Here is a 16,987-nt window from a genome sequence, read left to right as displayed (position 1 = left end):
GGCTGGGAGTATTCACCAAACAGAGCACACGTAGTGCAGAACAATCACACACTCAATTGAGAGTACAGTTGTACAAAGGACTAAGTGCCTGTGTGCTACTAGAAAATAGGCAAAGAAAATATTAGGAATTCAGCTGTTAATGCATCTCTTTCATTAGGGAACCTTACTTTCTGTGAGTCCATGCCTTGTTTGTGCAGTACTTCTGCAAGGAGATCGGTTGAAGGTAAAGGTTTAGCTTTCCTCCTGTGCCAAGCTCTCCTTGGTTCAGTGGAAAAGATGGCTTTCTTTCCATTTCTACACCACAGTCTATCTGGCAAGAGCCTGTGTGTCCTACAGGGTGTTGTTATTTACCAGAGTTGGTAACAACTCCTCAAGGGTCAACAAAAAGTACACAGAATTTAACTTGATTCTTGGTGTTGCTTCGTCTGATGTAGTCTTACAATAAATAGCTTCTTCTAAGCGGATCTTCTGCTGTTAGATGAATACTGAGCAAGGGTAACAGTTGTTGGAAACATGGGTTTGTTATTTTAAGGATGAGATAAATTACATTAGAACAAATGCTGCTCAAGTATCGATTTAATATCACAGAATAAAATGGGAGGCTGCTTGCAAAAACAACAATAAAAAATTCCTCCTATCATGTTACTCTAAGTCACAAAGGGCCATTTGTTGAGGATTTGCAGGTTATTCAGAAATAACCTTTTTATTACATTGACAAAAGAAGAAACCTCAAGGGCTTGCTCCTTACAGTGGTGTGATAGGAACCTAAAGTGTGCCTGTTGAAAAATGAACTAGCTAACAATGGGAGCTTGGCAGCAACTTCACCATTTATAGAGAAACCGTCTATCTAGTACGATCTGTATAAAATAGACCTCGCTTAGGTTAGGGAAAGGTCACAAGTTACACAAAGTTTGGATAGTCTAAATGCGTTACTCAAAACTGACTCTCCTGTGTACAGTAAATATTAATTGAACCTGTATTATTAAAAACATGCCAGGATTCAAAAGATTAAATAAGGAAGATGTAATTATGAGCTACATAATAAACAGAGCAGTTTTAGTTCCCCTTGTATTTTTTACTTTCCTGCTATTGTTTCATATATGGCTGTTATACAAAGAGCAGCTGAGGTCAGCTACTATAAATTATGAGCTTCGTACAATAGTAATCTACCAAAATTGTTCCAGAGCTGGATCAAAGAGCTTCAAAAGACTTTTCAAAAACTTTTCCACATAATAAAAAGACTCTATTTTGATGCCCTGTTTTTATGAGGATTCTTGGTTTAGAGTTGCATCTTAGAGTATTCAGCTACTTGCGTTGATATGATGGTATTTGAACACAGAGGATTTGCATAATTTGTTTGCAGCCTCAAATAAGCATGAAATGTTAATATAAAAAAACTCTTTAAATACATTACCTGGTGCATTTTTCAGGCTAAGTTTTTTAAGTTGATCTAAGTAAAAAACACTTTTGCTTGTGTGTTTATTTAAGGAAGCTAGCAAGATTTCAAATGAAAGTTGATATTTCTTGTGTTTACAAACATAAAAATCATATTTGCAATGATAACAATTATTAAAAATTATGACAGTAATTCTTAGTAGCTCTCAGCTGGCATCGTGTCCCTGCATAAGATGCCAGCCTGCCCTCTCTTCTGGCCAGGCTTTCAACCAGTGTGAACAATGGCATGTCATCTGCACAGATCCATAGATGTGGCACTGCAATGTCAACGCAAAATGAAATGTCAATGCAAGCGTATGGAAACGAAGTAACAGTATTGAAACCATGTCAGTGCATATCTACAGAGACCACGTTACTCTGTCAGTGTGATTTTAGGAAGATCACTTTGAAATGTTAAAATGAAATGAAACTAAGTCAATTAGGTAATAACAATTGAGGTTCAGGGATTAATTGAGGGCCTAAGGTGAAGCCAGTGGCCATTAACCCCAGCCAGTTATTAATTTTAGAGAAATATCCTTCGCTAAGGTTATTGTCATTATTATTAGAGAGTTGAGGGAGTTTATTCCCTATATTGTATAAATACCTTTCGCTGTTACTTTTAATAGTGATACACGAAGTGTAGTATTAAAAGGCATTTAAAGGAATATTAGTTCAAAGTTAAGATTTTTAAGAAAATGAATCTACCCAATAGCAGACAACCACTTCTTTTTATACAGACAATTAACAGATTTATATTGATGTCCAGCTGTCTGTAAACAGATGGATTTACTATAATGTATTTACCCTCTGAGGACTTGTCAAAGGAAAATAATATGAACATAGAGAAATACTCATTTACACAGCAACAGCTATTTGCATGGCCCAAGTATTCACCAGTAACTTGAGGCAGACGTGTAAATTGGTCAAACAACAGTGTTAGATAGTTATATTTGAAAATACCTAAAAAGCACCAAGTCAAGTTATAAACTCGGTGCAAATTCGGGACTTCAGAGCATATAACTGTAGCATTAGGACACAAATGTGTAATACATTATTCTTTTATAATGTCAATGAGAGATTCTTATGAAGAGCAATGACTCTGTGGTTCAGCGGGCTATACAGCACATGAAATCGGTCTGGGTCTCTGTTCTGAAGAGAGAAGGCAGAACACTAAATCAAAAGAATGCAATTGTTTTCTTTTAAAATATTTATTTATATGAATTTGTGTGGTTTTTTGTATGATGATAATATCAACCAAATATACACAAACATTATTTCTGCTATTAATAAATACCAACTACCCTTTCTTTTATAGAAGTCCTTGATAGATATTTGCTCAGTATAGATATGTTGATGGAGGTCTTCAGGAAAGGGCAGTAAATCAACATTTTTTCCTGTTGTAGAAGGTGGTGTCCTATGTTTAAGCGTGGGTGAGAACAATGAGACATTCCTGCAAGTTAAGTGACAGTGATGTTGAGAGAGCACGACATGGAAGAGGGGATAAGCTACACCTGGAGGAGTCCAGGCCCAGCCCTGCTGAGAGCCAGCAGCTTTTAGAACTTGACCTGGACATGCTGGGCTCCTGTCTCCAATGTGAAGCTGCACAGTTGTCTCACCTCCCAAAGTGCCTCAGGGGTGCTGAGAAAATCTCTGAAAGGTCTTTGAAAATCCTAGTAGAAGAGTACTATGAAAATGCAAGCTTTTTTAGCAGAAAACATCTTCCATTACGAATGGAGGTATTGGATTAAATTTTTTCTTTCTAATTTTCTTTTGCTTTTCCAGAGCGAGCATTCACGCCACACTCCATTTTTGTATTCTGCCTCAGTGTGATAGCTCCATAATGAGCGGAAAAACATAAAAATTAGTTTGATCGTTTTATTTCCATACACACTTTAAGCAGCCTTATATTAATGTGTTTGGCACTGCATTACATACAAATGATAAAACACATTTAGAAAAAACAGTCCGGCTACACATCATTAAAAAAAAGTAGGCACAGTTGAGTCTCAAGACATACAGTTTCATCCTTCCTCTGAGGCACAACTGTCTATACAGATCAGCTTAAATGTCTGTCTAATCTAGTCTTAAAAAACTGCAATGATGGAGTTGCTTAGAAAGATTATGGGAATCCATTACCCTACCCATCTTTATTTAGTTAGAAAGATTTTTCCAGTCTTACAGAAATCGTTTTTTGCTGTAATAAGCATGTTACATCTCATCTAATTATAAATGCATATGGAGAGTATATCTGGTATCTGCTTTCTTTTCTGACCTTTTCTGTATTTGAATATTGTTTGCTCAACAAAACACCACAAACTCTTCCAGTATTTTTTCAAATAAAGGTTTTAATGTTACGATTATATTTGTTGCTCTACACCTGTCTTATATTTTAGAAACCCACTATGTACAAGATTTCAGCAAATATGCTCCTTCAGTGACAATTTGGTGTCTTCTGTTTAGGCTAGACTTTATAATGCCCACATCCAGATTCGTCACAAAACCATCTCTTTTTTTATGCTATTATTCTCTTCCTTCTTGCACATATTACTTGCTAGTGTGTTTTTAGTTTTAACTTGCTGACTTCAAACTACTTGTGTGTTCTGTTTAGTTTGAATTTTAATCTCACCCTTTGGAAATAAATTATTGATTTGATTCACAAAGTTTTGGATGTGTAATCTGAAGTCATCAATAAAATATAGACTAATGAGATATATCCATCATTGGATATGCTCTTAAAACTTCTAACCAGTCTTCGTAGTCAGAAGATACGTGGCTTACTGCTCAGTTTGAGAAATAAAAGTTTACTTAAAATGAATAGTAGGAAAGAGTCTGCTAAATGGAACATGCAGAAGCAACAACTTTTTCTGCTTAGGTGTACATTTGCCGTGAAGGTCCAAATTCTCAGTTCTCAAGTTAGCTTGATCATCTTAAAAGATTCTCTTACTACTAGTCCAGTCACTCAGCTGTACTGGCAAGCTTGTACTGGCTCACCAGAAAGTTGGAGGCTCCAGTTAGCAGTTGTTTGCTTGTGCTTTCTTTTCATCCCAGCTTTTCTATAAGGATTGCTGAAGGCAGAGGAGAGGTTAAGAGTTATTTGTGCTCCAGCAACCCAGAGACCCTGGAAGCTCAGCAACATATTTTGGCATGACAAGGAGATGCATTGTAAGAATGCAAGATATTCAATGTCATAGATTTACTTTTGTCTTCCTTTTGCCTAATCCATGCTGTATTTGGCTTGAAACAATCCTATCCATTTATGCTTTGCATAACTGTTTTATGCTCCTTGACCAGAGATAGATAACTATGCATAGCTAATACTAACTAAAGACTAAGAAGAAAATGAAGTATAAAATATTTGGGAAGCAATGGAGTGTTTTAATTACACCCCAGGTGAGATGCCTGTTAGCTGAAATATAACATGGAAGAGTGTATTTAGAGGGAAAATATGGTATCCGTTTTTAAAATTACAGGGTGTAATTTTCAGTTTCCGTGTTCCCATTTTGCAAACTGCAGACTTTTCTGCTTAATTCTTCAGTTACTCAGGCATAAGAACTTACACAAAGTGGTCAGTTTGTCAGAGCTCTGCCATGAGGACTCCAAAGCAAATGCTGTTAGATTTTTCTCATGCGTACCCATCTCTGCCCCAGGTATGCCTGGGGGGAGATATGAGTCTTCTGATGGTTTTTTTCTTATTCTACCCAACATCACTCCATTGCTAGACTACATCAGAGTCAGTCATCTACTGGCATCTGTGTTCAGCAGCTTCATGCTTATGGCTGAGCATTTACTCTTACTCTTCCGCAGGGACTGGATTTTATTTCAGCCTTATTGGTCTTCTGCTTCTTCTTGGCATGTTAACAAGCTGGGTTTTCCAACATATGGAAGGTGTTATGGTCTCATTCCTACTTTCTGGGACAACCCTTTAAAAGTTACAGTGACTTTTGCTAATACTGACACAACGTCCGTTTTGAGCTGTACGTGCTATTGGCACAAGGTTGGCAAGAGCCAGTACAGTGAGCACCAAGTAGAAAAATATGTTTTTCTGCTTAAACAATTAGTTTACATTTCTCACTAATGAAGCTGCTTCACCCTTGCCCTGTAAGCTTTTCTCCTTGATTTCTTTTGTATGTTAATAACACTTTGGTTCTAATTACATTTTCCTTTAAAAATTGTTCTGTACTAACCTTCTTGTTACATTTTCTACATTACTCCTTCCTACTTGTGTCTGTCTCTTCTTCCAAAACTGCTTGGTCCATGTGCTAAGCCTAACTAAAGTTTTTAGCAGCTGCTTCTGAAGAGAGGCAACTTGCAAACCCTGAAGGACAACAGGGGGAAAGTTGTCACCGGAAACTTAGGTGACAGCTGCTCTTTGCCCAGTCCTGCTTTGGAAAACACTCTCAAGATGCCCCACCTTGCTGGGTCAATACATACGTGTCTTGTAACCCACAGAAAGTCTCTTCTGCTAAATTGCTCTCAATAAAAGGCATCTTTAATCAACAGCCAGTGTGTTCTACCAGCATACTCTTCTAGTTGTTTCTGTGAAAGTTTCCAGTTTCAGTAATGAGGATTTGTATTATTCTTTCCTTTATGCAGTTTTCATTGTTTTCTCTCATCTGATTCAATTGGCCAAATCTCCCCTATTCCCTTTCCATGTGTTTTTAATCTAGGATTTAGAAAAATAGTATTCTTAGAGGCATAGTAGCCACCATGTTTACAACAGTGAGACATCAAAACTCTCATGCACACAGGTTATGTCTTTAAATATGTTAGCTAGTGGAATGCATTACTGTGCTTCCCACTGATCCATTAACAATGTGAGAACACGACTTCCTCTGTCTATTTAGCCCTTGGATGGCAAGCCCTTAAGTGATGGCTTCCTGGTTTTATAAATACTAAAAGCTAAACAGCAAAGCATTTTCTGATTTCTTGGCCTCCATTTCCTTCAAAGATATCAAAAAGTGTTTTCCTGAATTCTTTGGCGAGGTGTATTCAATGTGAATCAGGAGCAAAGGAAAACAAAGGAAAGTACATATCATAAGAATGAAATCCCAAGTTTAAATTCAAGCCTTGACAGTCTTGTGACAGAAAAACCAAACTGTATCTCTCTGTTTTGATCACTATAGAGCATTTTATTATCTGGCTCTACCGAACTGAATCAGCAATAGGATTAGTGTTGACCTGGCTTAAGATCTAAAAGCAGTTTTACAGCATGTTCACATTCCTGCAGATGTACTCTTGATTTCTCACTGTCTCTCTCCTCGTCGCCACAGTGCTTTCTCTCAGCTCCGCAGGTCCAGATTGAGAGGCAGCTTGTGAGACTGGTTTACTTCGCTGAATGTATTCATTTGCCAATGTGCTAGGAGTGAAGATATTTTTATGTAATTGTTTCATTGTCTGGTTTGTTTAATCTTTCCGCATTGTTCTCACTTTGGAAAGTTCCATTAATTCACATGACTGGAATAATACCTTTGTAAAAAACATCTTCGATTCAGTTTATCTCCTCAACTTGTGGAGCCAGGACTCCTTCTGTGCTGTAAATTATCATTCCCTCAGTGACTTAAGAAACATTTTTGTGTTTTCTGATCTACAATTGTTAAAGCTCTGGTGGTGCAATATAAAAGCCAGTGCTTGAAGAAGGAAGAGAGAGCAGTATCACTGCTTTGTATATGTCCTCTGCCAACAATACTGAGATATAGATACAACAAGAATATTGGCAAGTTTGAGATGTGTCTGAGTGGCACAAAGTATGCTGAATGGCAGATGAGCACACTGATGGTACACAGGTTTCTGAAGAAATAAGAGGTATTGTTCAGCTGATAAAACTATCTCTGTGTGCTGTTGTTCATTTAATGAAAGGAAGCATATAGTACTGCTTGAATCCAGTGACAAAAAGTTTAAGTTTATTACCAAATAGAGCACTATAAAAAGAACCCACAACGTACATCTTCTGAGTTCCATGTACCTCTGTACTTCTATACTACAGCATTTTGCTGCTTTTGTTGTTTAAAAGTTTTGGGGGGATTTTTTTATTGGTTTTGTTTCCCACATAGTGTTCATAGGCAATCTCAAGCTGCACAAACCAAGATATTTAGTGTGGTTTTGTTCTTGTTGTGAACTCTGACTAAAGGCAAAGTGAGGTTGCTATATACTGAATCTGAAGAGGATTTTGCAAATAAATCAACACACACTTTTGTATTTTTGGTTACCCCATGCAACTCAGTGCTGCTAGCAGCAAAAATTAGCAACTTCAATGTTTTAGGCTTATCTGAGCTCTGGAAAGTCTTACACATGCCTCTTAGAAGTAATTTAGCCTTACTGCTGGTGTTCAGGGGAGGATATTGACCACTTAATTTAGAAAGACAGGGACTACAGTTTCTAAGCACTACTTGACAATCCATATACATAAGACAGCCTACAAGAGACACCTTTTTGCCATGTCTTCCAAGAGATTAATTAAGAAATCATGAGTGGAGTTTTGCTAGTGCAATCAGCAGCAACTTAACTCATTGCCTCTAGGCATCACTTGCCAGTTATTTCAGAGGAATCTAACTTAACTCAGTTTCCAAATGCTCTTGAAAATCCCTATTCAGCTTTATAAGACTTCAATTTGAAATGAAATGTGGCTGTATTTTTATTTACTTTTATTATGGACACAGACAGTTACATGGATGCTTTCATTTAAGGAGAAGCAATTTGGTTGTATATCTGATTTTTTATGGAATAAAGCTGATTTTTTTAATCCAAACTCCTATTTAGCAGGAGATGTAGTAGATAGTAAGACAGAACCCCAGTGGGATGTTTACTGTTAGCAGAGCATTTGGAGTGGTTCCCAACAGAAAGAGCTTTAGTCAGTGATGCATATTGGAACATAAAACAGGTTTTACCAACTCTGCAAAGCCATGAAGTCCAAAGTATGAAATGTTGCTGAGCTGAGGCAAGCACCAAGCAGATGCAGCTGCCTTGTGTTGTGTGGTTTTACTGTTCTGAGCAAAGACATGATAAACCCTTATGCAGGGGCCCCAGCTCCCCATGTCATTCACTTAAGGAGCTACCACCTGAGCAGGTGTATTTTAAACCACCTCCTGTCTGAACAGCCACCTGAAGGTCAACACACTGGCTCCAGCAGGAACAAGCTGGGGACAGCTACTTGCAAATTCTTTTTTCCTCCTGAATCAGGAGTCTTTGTAAAGGACAAAGTAGTGTTCCTGCCTACTTACAATCCAAAGTCTTAAATGTTAGTGCCTATGACTGCTTTCACAATAAAGAGATGTAGAGAATTCCTCCAAAAGTGCAGAAGACACAGAGCCCTCTCTCAGTACACTTTTGTGGAAAGGTAGGTGGTTACAGCATTTTCTTGGGATCAAAAAGACACAAGTGGGAGTCCAAACCTGTGGGCACAGTTAACAAGTCTCCACTCTGATCTGTCAGTCATTCCAATGCAGGAAAAACTCACGTTTCGTGGGCCAGAAAGTGGGAACAAGAATGTTGGGAACAACATCACCGTGCTATTTTGGATATATTCAGTCAGTCTAAATCTATCCTTCATACAAAGGGGAAAACTAAATACATTCACTTACCAAAATGCAATTGTATATGAGAGGGACCGCAAGGACTCTTCCTCTTCGCATATGTGTTCTATAAAGCAAAAAGTTCCTATCGCTGCACTCCAAGTAGAGATTGATTGACTCACCATATGTAGGTTTGCTTTTAGATTAGCATGCAGCTGAAACCCAGCAGGGAAGTTGCTCTAACTTCTGGATCCTAGCCAGGGAAAAAGCAGAACAAGGTGACAAGGTGATGGTGGTACAAGCAAGGTGCTCCAGGGCATGGGGAGCAGCAGAACCTCAGGCTTGTGGGGAATTCTTGGGTCAGAATCTGAGGTCTTGGTTTGTCCTGCAAAATGATATGCTGGCACTAGGATCTGCAGGAATGGTGTTCCAAGTTTAGGCATCTGAATTTATTCCTTTTAAATCTCACCTTTAAGATTAGAATAGCAGAAACCCAAAATAAAAGCTAATAAAACAGAGTACAAATAAGACTGACTTCTTATCTCTCTAGCAATATAGAGGAACATTTCTTGCATGCTCCGCTACTTAATGTCTCTGATCAAACATGTTTCTGTAACCACTGCACATTTTTACAATATAAAAATGAGGTAGAAAGACTTAATAGAGAGTTCAAGGGATCTAATAACTCTCAGCAGGACATTCATTTTCTATAGTCTTCTTCAATGGCACAGCCCACCTAAACTGGTTTATAAACCTCTGAAGGTTTTTAACACAAAAGGAGCATCAAAAAAGTATGAGAGAAAGATAGATAAGAAATATCCTTAACACCAGTATTGAATTTTCACCAGTTAAAGATGGACTTTCATGTTCTTGCTGCAGTCTTCTGGCCAGGCCTTTTTAACTGATGCCAAATATATACAATTTCACACTTCCAAGTTCACCCCCTTCTGGGATGTTAACTTTTAAAGCAATACTTCTTTGTAATTCCTTGTCAGCTATTTTTGTGTTCAAACCAAGAGGTAAATAATCTAGTGATTTGGTGGACCCTGAGTTCATGCAGGGAGTGCCATGCACACCAAAAATTACGCTAATGAAGGCACTCAGGTACACAGAAATGGGGCTTTCAAGGTTTCCACCACAGCTTTTGGGAGCAGAAGTACCTTTTTACAGAGCAGCCTGTGTCCTGCAGTAATCAAAGGGTCAGATTGAGCTTCAGCTCCTACTGTTATGTGCATTTCTTTGCAGCTTTCCCACCTGTGCCAGCTGCGGATCCTGTGTGGTGCTGAACACCCCAGTGCCGTGGTTTATCACCCCAGGGCTGTGGTTTATCACCAGAGCTCCATACAGGAGCAGACCTTGCTGCTTTAACACAGACATTAAGATCAGAGTGGATCCTCTGTGGCATTTTCTGAGTGCACCAGAAGGCTGAACAGAAGAACCCAACTGAGACGCAAACAAGACTTGTATGGTATAACAGAATTAGCAGGAAGACAATATTCACTGTGTAAGGAAGAAAAACAAAACAAACAACACTATAAGCTTGAAAACATTCGCCTCACTCTTCTGTGGTTTGAGAAGTGAAGTCTAGCACGGCAAAACAAAAATCAGACCTGCTTTTAATCTGTGAACAGCTCTCTTGATGAAATCTGTCATGTCTCTGGCTTCAGTTTTTTCCTTGAGAAAAGAGAAAAAATGTTATTTTTCTTAAAGAATTTCCAAATGTTTTATCTTTATTAATGTTTCTATATGATATAGTTCATCACTGCTCGCAAATCTGTCTCGTTCATTAATTCTTCCATTGTCAAAACAGCATAACCAATAGTTTATAATGTCATAAATCTTGGACATCAATCATAATATAGAGATTTCCCGTTATGTATAGGATTGTCTCTTCTGATGTGTTTGGGAGGCTGGTCAGGACTGTTCTTACAAGCAGTATAATATTCTGTATTGAAGCACTAAGCCTATTAATGGCATTTGAATTTCTGAGTTGCTTTTGTTGCTGATTGTGGTTTTCCAGATGGTAAGAAATTAATCACTTAGTTTAAATATTTTTTAATGCTCTTTCTGCAAGTCTCCTATTTGATGCAAGATTTGGCAAGTCCTCTGAAGTCTGGGTTCCTAAAGATACAGCCTTCTGTCCAACAAGCTCAAGATCCCTATTCCATCCTACTAAATAAGAAACAGAAAATCACTTGAAGGGACATGAAAAAAAGGACATAACAGAAGTGATTCATAGTTTAATTTCATTTTAAAATGCTAAGCAAAAGGTAGCCTCACTATATCAGTCTTCAAAAGATCCAGTTCAGTAAATATAGTCACTTCAGATCTCTTTTGAAAGATGTATTCATCAGCTGTCATTCTTCCCTTAAGCAGGACACACCAAAAAAGACTGAGTGCTACCACGCCTGTAACACACATTTAAGAGTCATTGCCTTTTCTTTAACTTGAAGAAAGAGCAGAAAACCAAAATGCCTGCCAGAGTGCTTCATGTGGCTTTTTTCTTTCTCAATTTTTGTGCTATTAATGCTGTCATCTTTGAACTTGACTGGGGAAGGTGAGGAGGAAGCCACTTGAGTCATTGCTGCATCTGTGTGTATTATTTAAAGGCCCTAAAAATGTGTGGATCCCATTTGTTCCATTACACAACTATAAGCAGGTCTAACACCACAAAAGCCAGAGGAGCTACAGAGCAGGGCACAAGAATGGGAGAAAACGGGAAAAGCCAAGTGCCCCAAGTGACAGGCTTTTTATGTTGCAAAGCAACGTCATCTGGAAATACTTAAGACAGAAGAAGGGAGCAGAGAAAAAGTAATGGACTTCAAGTCTTAAAAACTGATGATCCAAGGGGGATTAGATCACAGGAAAGTATCAGATTGGAATTGTGCAGTCCTACATAGCAGATGTTTGGGTTCTAGCGGGACAAACACCATCTTGGAGTAAATCAGCTCCTCAAAAGTGTATTCTTCAGCTGCTTAGAGACACTCTTGCTTGGTCAGAGATCACCTGTAGCCTGACCTCTGTACTTTAAATTCTGAAAATAACTGATTTAATAAAAGCTAGAACAGCACAGCCAGTTCAGTGAGAACATTACACCAGGTTATCTGCAAGTAGCTGTTTTAGACAGCTGACTTTGCAAGCCTCCTTCAGCAACCACCCACCCCCAGCTGACATGCTGCCTAAAAGCCAGAGCTCACAGAAGCCATCCTGCTCACTATGAAAGTATTATGAGAGTCGTGGATTATGTTCATGGGTGGGCTCCCATTGCTCTAGAAATTGTTTTGTTTTCCCACTTCTCTGCCCTGAGTAAAGATGCTTTTCCAAAGCACCAAAGGCCTTCTCCAGGCAGGAGATAGCTTCCCATGCACAACCAGGCAGTGTGAGGCTAACCCACAGCATTCAGCAGGGTGTTCCAGCTGTGCCAGAGGAATACAGCACTCACAAACCTCAGCCCTCCAGAAGCCTTCATTTTCCTCTCAGCTTCCTCTCCTTTACCTGGCATTTTCTTATCAGTGCCTTCTTACCAGCCAAAAACATGAGCTGGGGTTTCTATCAGAATTATCACTGCAGGCACTCCCTAGATAATCACCAGCCTGGCTGAACTGAAGAAAACAGGTGACAAGGGAGAACAAGGGTGTCATTGATTATTTTTGTTTCTTGTTGACAAAAATTGTGATAACTGATATCTCTTGCATTCCTATAGCTGATTTTGATCAAGGCATCATACTGAATGACATATTATGGACTAAACACAGAAGCAGTAGCGGTTCTTTGTTATGAGTTTTGTTTTGAATTTAAGTAAATACTGCATTTTTTTTTTCTCCAGTTCTCAATTCTTGCCAGTCCATGTTCCTTCATTTGGTATGATTTGCAGTTTGGAAAGAACATACCACTGTGGAGTTCTGAATACACACAGTTGTTTCCTTGCTACCATACCCTGCACCTAAGGAAGGTCTTTGTATCATTGGTGTTGCTGTCCCTGATGTTGTACACGTATGCAAGATATCTTCAGCTTCCAGTACAGTACTTGTAAAGAAAAAGAAAGCTTTAGTCAACCTAAAAAAAAAAAAAAGGAAGGAAGAAAGCAAAAACTAATGTTCACCACATGCACTGCCTTGAGAATTCAGATGAACTTTCTGTACTTCTTTTGCTTTGGAAAAATGTGTAAACCATGATTATAAATAATTTACAAACTCCTCTGCTTTAATTTATTAACGTAAGCTGACTGCAGAAGTGCACTATTTTAACCTTAAACCAGAATACCAATAAAACCCCTACACAAAACCAGCCATGTTTAATTTCAGCTTTTATTGCACTGTTATCCCAGTAGATCCCAAGAACATCTGATTGAAGTTACCTTAAAATTTCTGCAGTTAGATATGGAACTAAATAAACTCCACTGATCACAACAACCTTGAACTTGTGGGAATTCAGATCTAGACCAAGGCTTTGCAGCTGGATTCCATCTAAAGTTTAAATGCTACTCAGAATCAAAGTGTGTTGTGGCTGCGCACACAGTTTACAGGAAATGTTCCATTCAGCATTTTTGGTAGGTGTTCCATCCTTTAATTACTCCCAAATTTCTGCCCAACTCTTCATACCAATACCTGAATTCAGACTCTTGCTTTCTGAACTGGCTACAGCCTTAGCAGACACATCACTTCACTGCAGAATAAACGCTGTGGCACTGATTTGAATCCAGACTACTCTGAACAACTGTTTCACATCGAAGTAATTACACCAGCAGTAGTGGGGTCGCCTCCTTGTTTATACGGGGGGGTCGGGGGGTGCTGTTGGAATCACAGCCCATGACTTTATCATACAACATGAAAAGCCTTTGGGCTATCTTCTCAGCTGGGATAAATAAGCAAAGCTCTATTGGTTTCTGGGTGAATGAGATTATAATTCAAATCAGAAGTGTAGTGTTTGTTTATACCATAACAAAGTATCACAGAAGTGTGTATCATAAGCCTTAAAACACTGCACTCAAGGACAGTAAAACCCACGAGTCTGAGCTTAGGTTTCAGTGACTCCAGTGAAGTTATGCCTATTTATTTCAGGATAGCAGTGCTGATGTGCACCAGCTGAGAATCTGGCTCTTTAACTCCTAAATGACAGCAGAAACCATTTACAGGGGGAGGGAGAAGGGGCTGGGGTGGGAATCAACTTGAGTACAGAGCTATATGGCTGATAAATGGGTATCAGCCATCTCTTAAAACAGGCAGGCCTGTTTCTTCCTAAAATGAAACTAGAGAATTAATAAACATGTGCAAAAGAATAATACAAAATATATGTTTTCTCAAGGAATTTCCAATGTGTACACTGTGCTTTACATTCCAATACAAAGTGTTTTGACAGTAACATTTAACCAGTTTCTCATTTTATGTGCTTGGACACGCAACCCTTGTGATTCAAAACATGCTGCTGGATACAATGCCTTTCAGAACAACCTGTCCACTCACTGAAGCTGACAGCCTATGCTCACCTAAAAACAAAACTGCCCTTTCTTCCATGCACCCCAAAAGTGTCCCAAGCTAGCCAGCAGTAGTGAATTTAAAGGACAGTTTTCCTGGTACCACGATCACACAGCTCATCCCAGTGGGAGATGATACAATATGTAACATTGCTATGTTTCATAGTAATTATGGAAGAGAAGTCACATGTGGCACAAATGGAATGTAAACTAAAGAGCAGAAGCATATGTTCAAATAAACCTCTGGTTATGTCAAAACTAATAACTTGTTTGCTGTAGTGGACTCAAGAGTAACAGGCCCAATGAGTCTAATGACTTTGCTACCACACCTTTTGCTCATCATTGAGCAGGCTGGAGCTGATTTTTTTTCAGGGATTATGTTTATGCAATACGAACATATTGTTATTTGCTACTTTCTGCATGATCATTTTGGCATTCTTATGAGAAGATGATGATGGTTCTGTCTAAATGTTTGGGAGGATTATCACTGACATGGGAAGTTATTAGGTTTGATGCAATATAGAGAACATTCACAGTCAGAAAACAGCATCTTTCATTTTTCGGAATGGAGGTAATTGTGCTTTGTGACAGTGCACATCCTTAAGATGTTATGTATCATTGCGTACTTAAAAAAGCAGTGCTCTTTTTATTGATCTTTCAATTTCATTTTGATTTAAAATGCAGATCTTTTCCTCCATTGAAATCTTAACATTTTTATTTTAAAATGTATCAGAAAAAAATCCATTTCAGACATATGCAGCACCATAAATTACTTTTTGTGGTTGAAACAGTATTCGCTTGTGTCACGGGCTGAACATCCTCCTTTATTAGAATGCTATTTATTGCCACCAGATGCAGTGCTTAGCTACGAACGTTCCTGACACCAGGGATTGCTTTTCAGCACCAATGCTTCCGGCTGCTAACGGGGCTTCCATTGCCAAATGCAGCCACTCCTCCTAAACTGTTCCTTCTGGTGCACAGACAGCTCCTGTCACTGGTACCCAGAGCAGAAGCTGGGAGAGAGGGATCCCATCTGAACCCACCACTATGGAATCTCTTCAGCTGTAAATCTCCTATAACTTTAAAAGGCCTTGCCAAATACCACTGGCTTGAAAGCTGTCAAATGTGCTCAGGAAATCTACCCATCAGTAATGGACTTTTTTCAAAATTAATATGCGAGTTCAGCTTGTGAGCAAAGGGTGTCTTACATAACAAGCCACGGATTCAGTAAAAGCAAGACGATTTCTGTATCTATCAGCTATCTAGCCAATGGTCTCTATTTCCAACAGGGAGAAACCAGACAAAGGTAATTACTCTTCTACTGTTAAGAGCTGTTATTACTCCTGCATGAACAGCTAGCATTGCCTTTTTCTTTTGCCTCTGCCTATGGCAGCCAGGAGAACTGAACAGGAGCAATATAAAAGTGGCAGTGTCAACAGCTGTCCTACCAAACATTAAGTGTACCTCATACAGTAAATCTTCAAAGCAGTAGCATGTGTTCTACTCCTGTGTATGCAAATCCTGTTATTTTATTGATATCATTTGCACACATGCCTTCTTCACAGCTGAACCCTTGCAAAGCCATTGCATATAATTGGGCTCAACTAAGCAACAGAGGCAATCAGTGACAGGAGGAGACTGAACTCCTTTAACATGGAAAGAATTCTTTTCCTCCCTCAGAAAAGAAACACCCAGTAGGTCAAAGAGGAAGGTTTCTCTGCAGTATAGCACAGACAAGCCTGTTATACAGATGCCTGAACCACTGGAATCTACAATTAAAAAAAAAAATCAAGCCCAGAGCCTTCATGAACACAATTTTTCCTCTTTGTTTAAATAAATGAATGAGCAAATGTACATATTTTCTTTCTACATGTATGTTTTAAAAACCTAAACATTCAAACTAAAATCTTTGCAGGGTTAGGCCCTGCCACACAAGATAACTTAGATGGCAAACATTCTGAAAATTTTTTTACTCACTGTGAAAACTGATAAAAGTAGGTGTCCTGTTCATCTTACAGACAGACTACAAAAGTAAATAATCATTCTTCTGGCCATAAAGAAATTCCTTTACAGATTCAGAGAGTACAAGAGACATCTGAAAGTTGGAGTTATTTATGGGTCAAAATACAATTGCTCTTTATTTCTTATCTTTGGCCCTGCAAATAACCCAAAACCGTTGCTAGCAAATTACTTTCTCTTTCATATCTTTAAACTGGAGATAAGTATATGTTTCCACTAAATGACTCATAAAAATAAACTGGCATAGCAATTTAACTATAAGTGTTATGTGTGACTGAGCAGCATTCATAAAAATTACTGTTTCCTTTAGATCTGTCTTCTCCTTGGACCAGAGTCTGGGCCATATTCTGCCCTACACACTATATCTCATATGAGGCCGGTTCCCCACCGGAAGAGCTCTGCTCCATTACACCAATCCCACTCTACCCTTTTCTCTGGAAAGTGCAAGACAAGATATGATAATGTAACATCATGAAGAATGGGTGTCTTAAACAACTCTCCTCTCTTCCAGCTGGACTTCAGCCAATTCAAATGGATGAGTGAGGGCCAACAG

This window comes from Prinia subflava, chromosome 5 (genome assembly GCF_021018805.1).
Source record: "Prinia subflava isolate CZ2003 ecotype Zambia chromosome 5, Cam_Psub_1.2, whole genome shotgun sequence".
Lineage (NCBI taxonomy): Eukaryota > Metazoa > Chordata > Aves > Passeriformes > Cisticolidae > Prinia > Prinia subflava.
This window is presented reverse-complemented; position numbering follows the sequence as displayed.